Raw genomic sequence first — 12,704 nt, forward strand, 5'->3', positions numbered from 1 at the left:
TCCAGCTTGCAGCCGGTTCCTTAGATGTGATCTACATCATCTGCTCGTATTTTTAGTTCTTTTACCTATGAAATTTCAGGAAGAGAACAAAATTCACAACATAAGCAGCACAAAGGAAAACAAATAACTAGTTGTAAGAACATGTAACTCCATAATTGTGGAACAACAGCACAGAACAGGTAAAAACCACACCTGTTATATTAAAATCCTAAATCGCTCACAGGTTTTAAATAATTTCTCGAATGTAAAGCTAACTAAATCTAGCTTTGAGATCGTTATATTGGGAGGCAAATTAGAAAAATTTTACTAAATTCAACCTGACTCTAGTAACTCAGTTTTATTGCAATCTCTACTGATTTCCTGACAGATTATCATGTGGTCTCCAGACATTTCTGCTTTATAAATCAAATGGGCATAAAAAGTTCATAAATAGAATATTAACAATTACTTAAACAGTACATGAAATGCAACTCAAAGTTGCAACTCTGTCATAAACACAGAAGAAAAAAAAAGAAAAAAATAATGAATTCACTAAGCTTGACCAAGGAAAAGAAATAATATCAGACAGGAATGTAAACTAAACATCCAAATGTTAAAATCAGCTGAGTAAACCTTTTTAGACACAATCCTAAAGATGTGATTTCCACTGTCACAACAACTTCTCAGTTTATAACAGGAAGATAGAGAGATGTTTTACCTAAGAATTAAGGAAATCCTCAGCCTGCTAGCTTTCCATTTATCCTATTTGCAGATTTGTAGTTTTTGTAAGATAAGTTCTACTCTCTCCCTAGTTCTGAGAAACTGCTGGAGGGGGTTTGAGTCCCACCCAGTTGCTAAGCAACAAATGATCTCTATTGTGTGAACCTTATGTCTCCTGCTAAGGCTGAACACGATATTTGGGCAGAAGGTCTTTACAGGGGTAAAATGTAACTAAAAACAAGGCAATTCACTAAAGCTTTTATATAAAGATTCATTCTCTGGGAAACTCTTAAAATTTCTTGCATGCTAACTTTTAGTAAAACACAATCTTTTAGTTTTAACTTATCTACAAGTGAGTAGAAGGACTAAAGAGAGAGATTCTGCTTTCTGTTCTCAATTACTGACATGCCTGGATTCTGCGGGGCTACTGCCCCGCAAGCCAGTCACCGCCGAGCCGCTGCTCCGTGTGCAGCTCCCGGGGATTCCCGCAGAATTCTGGCTGGCTCTGCAGAAGTAGCTGTCGGCGTTGCCTCTGTCGCTGAGGTGCCTCTGTCGCTGAGGTGCCTCTGCTGCCTCTTGCCGTGGCTGCCAGCGCCGCCTCCCCCACGGCCGAGCTCGGTGCAGCGGCAGCCCCAGCGCGCAGCTCCCAGCCCTGGCACGCGGCCCCAGCGCCCGCACGCCGGACTCTGGCAGCTGTTTGAGTAATCCTAAAGGGAATTTTTATGCTTTTATGTGTACCCGATGTGATAAATTGAGAAAATAATTCGAGTTGATTAAGAGGAAACAGTGAAGGGTCAATATGACCTGGAGAGAAAAGAAAAACAAGTCGTAAAACTTAATTGGGCCCCTATAAAGAGATAAAACAAGTTACCTCCCTTTTACCTTGTGTAGGATTTATAATGAGAGAATTTTGTTTAGTTAGCTAGATAATAGCACCTTTCTTAAAATTTATAACTTTGTATAGATAACAAGCGAACATCTGCTGAAAGTCTGATTTAACAATATATTATGAAAGCTTATAGATAACATTCTTGTCAAGAAATATCTAACCTAACAATGTGTAATGTTTATACTCATGTACCTAACAATGTGTAATGTTTATACTCATGTACCTAACAATGTTTATACTTATGTATAATGAATATTCATGTAGTAGCTGGAAATAAATGTAGAACAAATGTCTTCTTTGGGTGTGACAGGCGTTGGGAGTTGTTGGACCCCTTCCCTGATCACCCAGCGCTGAATTTGCTTTTATCATATAATAAATTCTGATTGGAAATTGCCCGACTGGGTCTCTGTTTCTCACAAAACTTGGTGACTTCGCCCGAAGTGATACCCTTTGTGTTCTGGGAGATACTTAGCGCCTGAGATAGGAGCGCGCCCGCTGCTTTTCAGCGGCCTATTCACAGACCTAATATTTCAACAAGGACCAAGGGTAACACATGTATATGATAAAAGCAAGGAATTAAAAGCTCCTGGAGTGCTGCAGCACGAAGGCCCGAGTGAGAACAACGGACTGTGAGTATCACTTCGGGGGGCGGATAAAGAGGTCGGAGTGAATGGTGAATGAGACGCAGCATAGCTGCGACACGAGAGTGGAGTCCTTCTAACCTCGTTTCCGTTTTTCCGCGAGGAATGCGGCAGGTGAAGGGACGAAGCGGTTGAATTGATGAGTGGACCTCTGGGGTCGGTGGGAGTTTTTCAGGAAGGACCACTGAGTCAGTGAAAAATCCTAGAAGGGATCCCAGAGGATCGGTGGGAAGGAAAACTTTAGAAGGGACCTCAGGAATATGGGGCAGGGAATTAGTAAATTAAGTTGCCCCAGGAAGGAAAGGAGCAGGCAGGCATTGCCGGATATACCCTTAGACAGTCCTCTAGGGGTAATGATCTTAAACTGGGAAAAGAGGGAGAGTACTAAAAATAAAGAGAAACCAAAAATGATTCAGTACTGCATGATTGAGTGGACCAAAGAAAAAATAAGGAGTGATGGTATCTCTTGGCCTGTGTATGGATCATTTGAGGGTTGGATCTGCCAAGCCCTCAACAGTTATGTAAACAGCAAGGAGCCGATAAACTCTGAGGAGAGTGAATATGCGGCTTGCTGGAAAGAAGAAGTTTGGCCAGAACCTACTAAAGTCTATAAGTTGACAAAAGAAAAGCAGGCTGAAAAGAAAGTAACAGAAACCAAATGGGATCCATTAGACTATTTACCTCCAGCCTATAATCCACCCCCACAGCAACCCCTTTTACAACCCCCTCCACAGATCCCTCAGCAACCCCTTTTACAACCCCCTCCACAGATCCCTCAGCAATCCCTTTTACAACCCCCTCCACAGACCCTTTTATCACCCTCTCTACAGCCCCCCCCGGCTGCTGTTCCCACAGCGCCTGTGAGTTATTCCCCACCTGTACAAACTCCTCTAACTGCAGACTCCACTACCCTGCAAAATCATAAGAGTGAAAATCCTGAAAAACCTAAGAATCGGAAGAAGAAATGAACCACCCCAAGGGAAGTTAGAGCCCTTTTAGTAGAACAGGACAGCTCTAGTGAGGAAAGTGAAGGGGTGTGCTCAACGAGAAAATTATACCCACTTAGGGAAGTGCCTTTGGGGGGAGCGCGAGGGGGAATTGGGTTTGTAAATGCTCCACTAAGTTCAAGTGAGGTGCTGGCATTTAAGAAAGAGATGGGGAGGTTGTTAGAGGATCCCTTAGGAGTAGCTGAACAACTAGATCAATTTTTGGGACCAAATACATTTACCTGGGGAGAAATGCAATCCATTCTGGGAATACTATTCAACCCGGAAGAGAGACAGATGATACGGACAGCAGGGATAAGGATATGGGACAGGGAGAATCAATTGGGCCCCCCCGGGGACAATAAAATGCCCGTTAATCCTCCCAATTGGGACGCTAATTCTGCCACAGACCGACAACACATGGCAGATTATCGCACCTTAATAATAAGAGGAATTAAAGAAGCTGTGCCTCGTGGACAGAATGTCACAAAAGCATTTAAAAGCCAGCAGGAAAAAGATGAAACCCCGAGTGCATGGCTAGAGAGATTAAGAAAAGATTTACAGCAATACTCAGGAATCGACCCAGAAACTACAGCTGGACAGGTGGTCTTAAAGGTCCACTTTGTAACTAATTTCTGGGACGATATCAGCAAAAAATTAGAAAAATTAGAAGGTTGGCAGCACCGAGGGCTTGAAGATTTACTAAGAGAAGCACAAAAAGTCTATGTGCGAAGAGATGATGAGAAAGCAAAAACAAAAGCAAAAGTATTAGTGGCTGCCATCCGAGAATCACATAAAGGTGTAAAGTCAGATGAGAGGAAGAGTTTCAAGGGAGAAAGGAAAATGGGGGGTCTGAAAAAACCCCAACAAACTGTCCCAAGGGGCCAGGAGCTTGCATGTTTTTATTGTGGAGAAAAAGGTCATCTGAAGAGAAACTGCCCTAAGAGACAAAGGGATGCACAATTGTTTGAGGAAGCTGAAAAAGATTAGGGGAGTCAGGGGCTTTATTTCCTGGGAGAAAAACATCATAAAAAGCCCTTGATAAAACTGAGATTAGGCCCCCAGGACGAAGAATATGAATTTCTAGTAGATACCGGTGCAGATAAATCATGTGTTATCAAAATTCCTCAAGGCTGTACAGCCAGTAAAGACACAATCAGAGTAATTGGAGCAAAAGGAGAAGGATTCCCCGTGCCTATAATAAAACAAGTTCAAATTGAGGGAGAAACCAAGATTACAGTGGGAGATTTACTTTTAGTACCTGAAGCAGGTTGCAATCTTTTAGGGAGAGACCTACAGGTTTCCCTGGGAATAGGAGTTGTGCCAGAAGAGGGAGAAATGAGAGTCAAAATAATGACTCTAAAAGAGGAAGATGAAGAAAAAATTAACCCCAGTGTGTGGGCCTCAGAAGACCAAGTGGGAAAATTAAAGATAGACCCCATAAAAATAGAAATCATTGATTCCAACCGCCCAATACAAATAAAACAATATCCTATTTCTCGAGAAGGAAGAGCAAAACTTAAACCCATTATAGACAAATTGCTGGCGAATGGAACTTTAGAAGTCTGTATGTCCCCTCACAACACCCCTATACTTCCAGTAAAAAAAGGGGATGGTACCTTTAGGCTAGTCCAAGATTTAAGGGAAGTAAATAAAAGAACAATTGCCCGATTCCCTGTAGTTCCTAACCCATACACCCTTTTGAGTCATATTCCTCCTAATTACACGTGGTATAGTGTTCTCGATTTGAAAGACGCATTTTGGAGCTGCCCACTAGATGAAGAAAGCAGAAATATCTTCGCCTTTGAATGGGAAGATCCGCAAACACGGAGGAAACAACAATTAAGATGGACAGTTCTTCCTCAGGGGTTCACAGAATCTCCAAACCTGTTTGGACAGGCCCTAGAAAAGATACTATTAGAATTCCCTAAACCCCCGGGAATAGAAGTTATTCAATATGTGGATGATTTGTTGATTTCTGGAGAAAGTGAAGAGGGAGTCAGAGATATCACCATAAAGCTCTTAAACTTCCTGGGGGAAAAAGGGTTAAAAGTTTCCAAGAAGAAGTTACAATTTGTAGAACAAAAGGTAAAATATTTAGGTCATTGGCTAGATAAGGGAACCAAAAGATTAGATGCTGAAAGAGTGAGAGGAATATTGGCCCTAGCTCCCCCAAAAACCAAAAGGGATATAAGAAGGTTACTGGGATTATTAGGGTACTGCAGATTGTGGATTGAGGGTTATAGTGGATTAGTGAAATTTTTATATGAAAAGCTTACCCAAGAAGTGGTGAAGTGGAATGACAAAGATAGTGAAAAGCTAGAGGAAATTAAAAGAGCTCTAACCAGAGCTCCAGTTCTAACACTCCCTGAACTGAAGCAACCCTTTCAGTTGTTTGTAAATGTAGAACAAGGAATTGCTTATGGGATATTAACCCAAGAAAGAGGGGGACATCGAAAACCAGTAGCGTATCTGTCAAAATTACTAGACCCTGTCAGCAGAAGTTGGCCTGTGTGTGTGCAAGCTGTCGCAGCCACTGCTATATTAGTGGAAGAAAGCCGTAAAATCACCTTTGGAGGAAAAATTACAGTTTTCACCCCCCACGCTGTACGAGCACTACTGAATCAAAAAGTAGAAAAATGGCTAACAGATGCCCGCATTTTAAAATATGAAGCTATATTAATCCATAGTCCAGACTTAGAACTACTAGTAACTAACAATCAAAATCCAGCACAATTTTTATATGGGGAACCAAGTGAGCTGACTCAAATGCTGGAACATGACTGCTCTGATCTAATACAATTACAGACCAAAGTCAGAGAAGATTTAGAAGAGGTGGAATTAGAAAACGGAGAAAAATATTTTGTTGATGGCTCCTCCCGATACAAAGATGGGAAGAGAATTTCTGGATATGCAGTTATCAATGGGAATAACATGACAATTTTAGAATCAGGAAAACTTAGTTCAGCCTGGTCAGTCCAAGCGTGTGAGTTGTATGCCCTCTAGCGGGCTCTTGAATTACTGACAGAAAAAAAAGGTACAATTTTTACAGATTCAAAATATTGTTATGGAGTCGTGCACACATTTGGGAAAATTTGGAAAGAAAGAGGGTTAATAAGCACGAGAGGTAAATCACTAATACATGAAGAATTGATAAATCAAGTATTAGAAGCTCTAAAAAAACCCCTAGAAATAGCAATAGTACATGTAAAAGGACATAAAAAGGGAATATCATTCATAATCCGAGGGAATAATTTGGCAGACGAAGTGGCCAAAGATGCAGCTGAAAAAGGGGAAATAACTGAGTTGCATATATTAGACTTACAACAGCCCGAGAACTTAGAAATACCAGTATTTTCAGAGAGGGAAGAGAAAGAACTAATACGAATAGGGGCAGAGAAGCAAGAAGGGGGGGTATGGATCTTAACAGATGGGAGAAAAATGGTTTCAAAACCAATAGCACGATCAATACTAATGAGATTACATCAAGCTACTCACTGGGGAACACGAGCTCTCTGTGATCAGTTTTTACAATGTTATGGGTGTATAGGAATTTTTGAAATCGCCGCACACAGAGCCACCGCTTACGGCGGATTGGGGATATTGGGGGAGACCTCCAGGCCTTATGCTGCTTGCCCCATTACCTGCGAGGTGTATGCCCTTCCCCCCACCCCTACACGTGGCCCGGTGACCCCGCAAGGAGCACACACAGACCACCAGGGAGGGACGGACAAAAGAGGAAGTTTATTGTGGGGTTTGGGTTTATAAGGCTTTTAGGAGGGTCAAAGGGGACCAATCACAAGTTCAGGGTCACACAAAAGAAACCATCAGGTAAGGGGTCAACACCCAATAGGAAAGGGTTAACAGGGGACCAATGAGAAAACTCAGGACACCTTGTGAGGGAGACAATAGCTTCACAGGGGGGTGTTGGGAAGAGGGAGGCAGTGACACTGCAGAAAATACACCAACATGTTGAGACGTTTAAACTACAGCAAAAACTTCTGTTTCCATAGGGTTTGAGCTGTTTTCCTCACCAGTCCATCTCTGACAGGACTTTTTCCATACAGCATATGGCAAGTTCATTGCTACATCTCCTCCTTTTTTGTCTTTTAAAGCTGGATATGCTTTTAATGATTGAGAAGTTCTGGCACAACTGAGGAAACATGGAAAGACACACATAAAGAGAAACACTACAGAGAGTCCTAGTACGATAACTACAATAATTTTCTTAATAGTGGAAGGCCTTTGAAGGGCAGCCAGCTGAAAAAATCATCAAAAGTCAGAGGATCAGCTTGCTTGATTTCATGAACTAAGGACTTAAGCTGATTAATCTGGGAGTGGATAGATTGGGAGTGATCAGAGAAGTTGAGGCAGCAGAGGCCTTCAAACTCCTGACACCCATGGCCATTTACTAGAAGGAGAAAATCTATTGCAGCACGATTTTGTAACAAAGCTTTCTTATTGGTTTGGGTATCTTGTAAGAGATCATCAAGGGCAGCACTAGTGGCATTAGCTTCTTTGGCTAGCCAACATCCCATTCTGGTAAGGAGAGTTAAGGCTTTTGTGGAGCTGACAATTGGAAGTATACCACTTATAATGTTTGCAGTGTCTGACCAAAAATGCATGTTGGAGTTGCATTCTGCTGTAAATTCATTCCAGGACTGTAATTTTGCTAAAGGATGTTCTTCAGCTGGATGTGGGGGTGCTGCAGCTACAGGGATCTGTACTGCTTTAGGTGGAGAAAGGGGTTTTGGTTGTGATGGATAGAAGTTAAGAGGTGAGTGTAAACCTTGGAATTGCCTGCGCACTCTATGATGTGAGAAGGGTGAGGTGGATTGGAGGTTACTGTTTCTTTTTGCATGATTTTTGGGAGGCCTTACAGGTAAAGATTTCATAAGGGTAGCTGGATTGTACAGTGTTAATTTTCCAAATGTGCAGGGGCCTCCAGCAGCTAATCTAGGAATCATATTCCAGACTCTAAGTCCACAAATTAAAAAGACTCCTTTTGGAAGAATAACCGAATCAGGGGTAGCATGTATCTGGTAAGGAACCTCTTCCTTGCACCAGAAACTGAAATTGGAATAAGGTCCATAAGAGGTGACATTAATTAATTCGGGAGGGGCAACATATTTGTTGTGAATGAAGTAAAAACAGAGAGGAGAAACAATACTCCCCAAGATTTCTAATTCCTCAGGTCTCTGCCACTGATAGCTAAATGTCTGTCTGTCATGTGACGTTTTTGCTGGTCTTGTGAGACAGTCCAAGAATGGATTCTTGAACTGATCGTGGTCATCACACCAGGGGATATACTGATTTCTAAAATTACCCCATTCGCTGGGTGTCCAGGGGATTCCTACCAGACAGGTCTTAAAAGGGTGAGAGGGATCTAAGGTAGAGAGACAGATAGAGTCAGTATTTAGTGATTGTGCCAGGTTTAGCCAAACATTTTGGCCAGAGAGCATTACCCAATTAGGAATTGTTGGAGGAGGTGTGGCAAGGGCTCCTGACATTAAGTCTTTCTGATTTGCTGGTGTTATGCTGCACGCAAAAAACAGGATTATCCCGAAGATGATGCTGATGAAGGATCGCTTCCTGTAGTTGGTGCTGAATCCGTTGGTGCTGGATCTGCTGCTGGTTGAGCTGGGAGGGAAACTTCTTGGTGGATTCTTACTAGTCTGGACGGTATCCATTTTGGACCTGCTCCTGTGGAGACACAAGCATGTCTTCTCCCCCAAACAATTAGAGGGACAGGACCAAGCCATTCTCCTGTCAGGATATCTTTGTATTTTACCTTAGCTTCCCCTGTTTTTAATTTTCCAGCTCCAAAATGATGTCCAACAGGTGAAACATCCTCATGCAGCCTATTTAAAAAATTGAGGACATACAATGCCTTGTTTAAACATTCTGATGGAGAGAGACCTACAGTTGTTTTTTCTTGTTTTTTCAGCATATCTTTTAAGGATTTGTGAGTTCTCTCTACTATTGCTTGGCCCTGTGGAGAGTGAGGAATGCCAGTGGTGTGAACTATTCCTCACATATTGAAAAATTCTTTAAGGGAAGCAGAAATGTATGACGGGGCATTATCCGTCTTAATTTGTTTTGGAACGCCCATTATGGCAAATGCTGAGAGAAAATGTCTTTTAACATCTTTAGCTTTTTCTCCTGTATGTGCTGTGGCAACTATGAGTCCTGAGCAAGTGTCCACTGACACATGTACATATTTCAACCTGCCAAATCGTGGTACATGTATAACATCTGATTGCCAGAGATCTAAGGGGCTAAGGCCTCTTGGATTAACTCCTTCAGATTTCACTGGAGTTACCAACTGACAGTCTGGACATGCAGACACAATGGCTTTGGCTTGAGAGGTAGATAACTGAAACATCTTTTTCAGTGATATAGAATTTTGGTGGAAAAAGTTATGAGAAATTTTTGCTTTTTCAAAATTGTTAGGTGTAGGTGCGGTGTTAACTGGGAAAGCTGAATTTGCTGCTTTATCTGCCACAGCGTTCCCTTCTGTAAGTGGGCCTGGAAGGCATGTATGTGATCTAATGTGAGTGATATAGAAAGGATGTTTCCTCTGTTGGATTACCAGTAACAATGTTTTAAACAGGGTAAACAGCTTTTGATTGTTCAAATCTTTCAAGTAACTATTTTCTATGCGACTCACAACTCCTACAACATAGGCAGAATCTGATACCAAATTCAGAGGCTGTGGAAAAAGTTGGAATGCTCTTACCACAGCTGAGAGTTCAGCAATCTGAGATGAACCTTCAACTTGATGAACATCTCTTTTCCATTCTCCTTTTTCAAACCAGGTTACCACTGCATTACTAGACTTCCCTGATCCATCTGTGAAGGCTGTCACAGCTTTCTTCAAAGGGCTAGTAGAAAAGTTATTTCTCAGTCTGAGTTGAGAGATGGAAAGAAACTGCAGAAAAGGAATTGCTGGTAGATGGGTTATCAGTTTGCCTGTAAAATCTGACATAACCAGTTGAAAATCAAACAGATGCAAATCATAATAACGCAATTGAGATTTTGACAGTGGAACATAAAGAAAATCTGGGTCTTTCCCAGACAGTTCTAACATTCGGAGCTTGCCTTTGTGACAGACTTTTGCAAGCATTTCAGGCAAAGTAACAATTGTCTTTGAAAACTGGTGACTGAGAAATACCCATTCCCACAAAAGAAATTTTTTGTTTTCTGAGTCTAATTGTCCTATTACAGCAAAAGGCTGTTTTGGTCCACGAAAGATTAGCAATGCAGAAGGTAATCCTACTCTCCTGTTTACCTGTTGTTCTGAAATTTTCTGATTGATCATTTCAATAATATTTTTTGCTTCTGGTGTCAAGCGACGAGGAGAAGTTAGTTCTGCTTCTCCCTTAAGGAGCTGAAACAAAGGAGCTAAAAAATCTGTTGAGAAACCAAAAAAGGATCGTATCCAATTGAGATTTCCCAAAAGAGACTGCAGATCATTTAGTGTTTTTATTTTGGTGGGCAAGGTTACTGCTTGAGGCCTAAATGTTCTCTCTTCTATTATCAGACCAAGGAGATTTTTTGCTCTTTTTCTGGGGCTATTTCTAACCCATGATTACTCAGGGTTTTTTTGACAGATTTATGTACCAATGTCAATTTGTCAGTATTAGAGGCACTGATCAATAAGTCATCCATGTAGTGAAAAATGATAGCTTCAGGAAACTGAGATCGAACTGGTTCAATTATATTGGACACCACAGACTGACAGATTGTGGGACTGTTTTTCATCCCTTGTGGCAATGTGAGCCAACTTAGATGTTTGGAGGGTTCAGCTGCATTAATAGCTGGAACAGAAAATGCAAATTTGTGTGTATCATTAGGATGGAGGTAGATATTAAAAAAACAGTCCTTAATGTCTAAAATGACAAGCGGCCAGTCTGCTGGGAGCATGGCAGGGGAGGGTAGCCCAGTTTGGAGGGCTCCCATCGGCTCTATGATATTATTGGCTTCTCGTAAATCATGTAATAACCTCCATTTCCCGGATGATTTTTTGATTGTGAAAATAGGAAAATTCCATGGAGTGTTTGTGGGGACTAATCTGCTTTTGTCCAATTGTTCTTTTACCAAATTATGAATTTGCCGCAATTTCTCTCCTCTGAGGGGCCACTGGTTTATCCACACTGGTGTGTTTGATGTCCATGTGAGAGGTGGTGCCTGCGGCTCTCCAGTGGACCTCATCACAAATTTGGAATGGATAATTCCCCACTGTGTTATTACATCTCTGCCCCACAAGGATAGTGGAATGTCCAATATAAAAGGTTTAAATGAAGCTACCTTACCCTGTGGGCCTTGGACCAGAAGTGGTAAAATGTTCTGGAGAGGAGTTTTGGATCCTCCTACTCCCTGGATGTTGACAGCTGGTTTTGTTGTACCCCAGGTGCTGGGCCAATCTTTGGCAGAGATTATGGTAAGGTCCGCGCCCGTGTCCAGTAAGCCAGACACAGATTTCTGTTGGTCTGAATTAGGAGAGAGAAGAGTACATTCCATTATAGGTCTGTCAAGAGTAACCTTTTGAGCCCAATTAATACAAATTCTCTGTTCATTCTGGTTTTCTGCTTCTATGGGTATGACCTGTGCTATTTGATCCTCTGGATTAATCACTGTGGGTACAAAATTAGGTTTAATTACAACAGACACAACTTTAGGATCTTGGAGACTCATAACCATAGGTAACACAGTAATGCCTAGTGTAGTTGCAGAATCTGTTCCTGTGATAACACCTTTACCTTTAAAATCTGAAACTTGAGGAGAAGCAGAAGCTAATAACACAGTGTGATACTCTGTTTTTTCTAAGGTTTGAGGTTTTGAAGTTGCTAGCTCCAATTTAAAGGCACCTGTTTGGGGTTTTTGTTGGGAACTGTTTGAGAGGGGTAGATTAGAGCTTTTTATGTCTACGCGCTGCCCTAAGCGCTCGTCGAGCCGTTTCCCGAATTCTGTGTTTTGTGAGAAGGCCTGGGTGATAGTGGTTTTCCGTATTTGTCAAATAGAGATCGACATTCTACAGCCCAATGTACTCCTTTTTTACATCTGGGGCAAAGGCCTGGACGAATGGTTTTATTTTGAGAATTGGGGCTTTGAACTTGTGGGCAGTTAGCTTTTATATGACCTGCACGTTTGCAATTATGGCATATTATTTTGGAGTGGTCTAGGGCAGCTGCTAAAACTTCGGTCATTTTTTCTGCCATCTGCTGAGTTGCCTCAGCAATCTGATTGCCCAATTGTGTATTAGCTTCAACTAATTGGTTTGACATTGATGCCTGAGCTTGGACCAGGCTATCTGCTAATTTGTCATTAGGGCTAATGTCTTTGCAAGCCTTTACCATATCCATGGGGGTAGGGTCCCGAAGGTTTCTAAGTATTTGCTGACATTGTGCATTTGAATTGGAGATAGCTAGTTTCAAGAACAGGGCATCTTGTGCTGCTTTCACCTTTATTTGTTTTTCTATAGATTCT

Source organism: Pseudopipra pipra, chromosome W (assembly GCF_036250125.1).
Source record: "Pseudopipra pipra isolate bDixPip1 chromosome W, bDixPip1.hap1, whole genome shotgun sequence".
Classification (NCBI taxonomy): domain Eukaryota; kingdom Metazoa; phylum Chordata; class Aves; order Passeriformes; family Pipridae; genus Pseudopipra; species Pseudopipra pipra.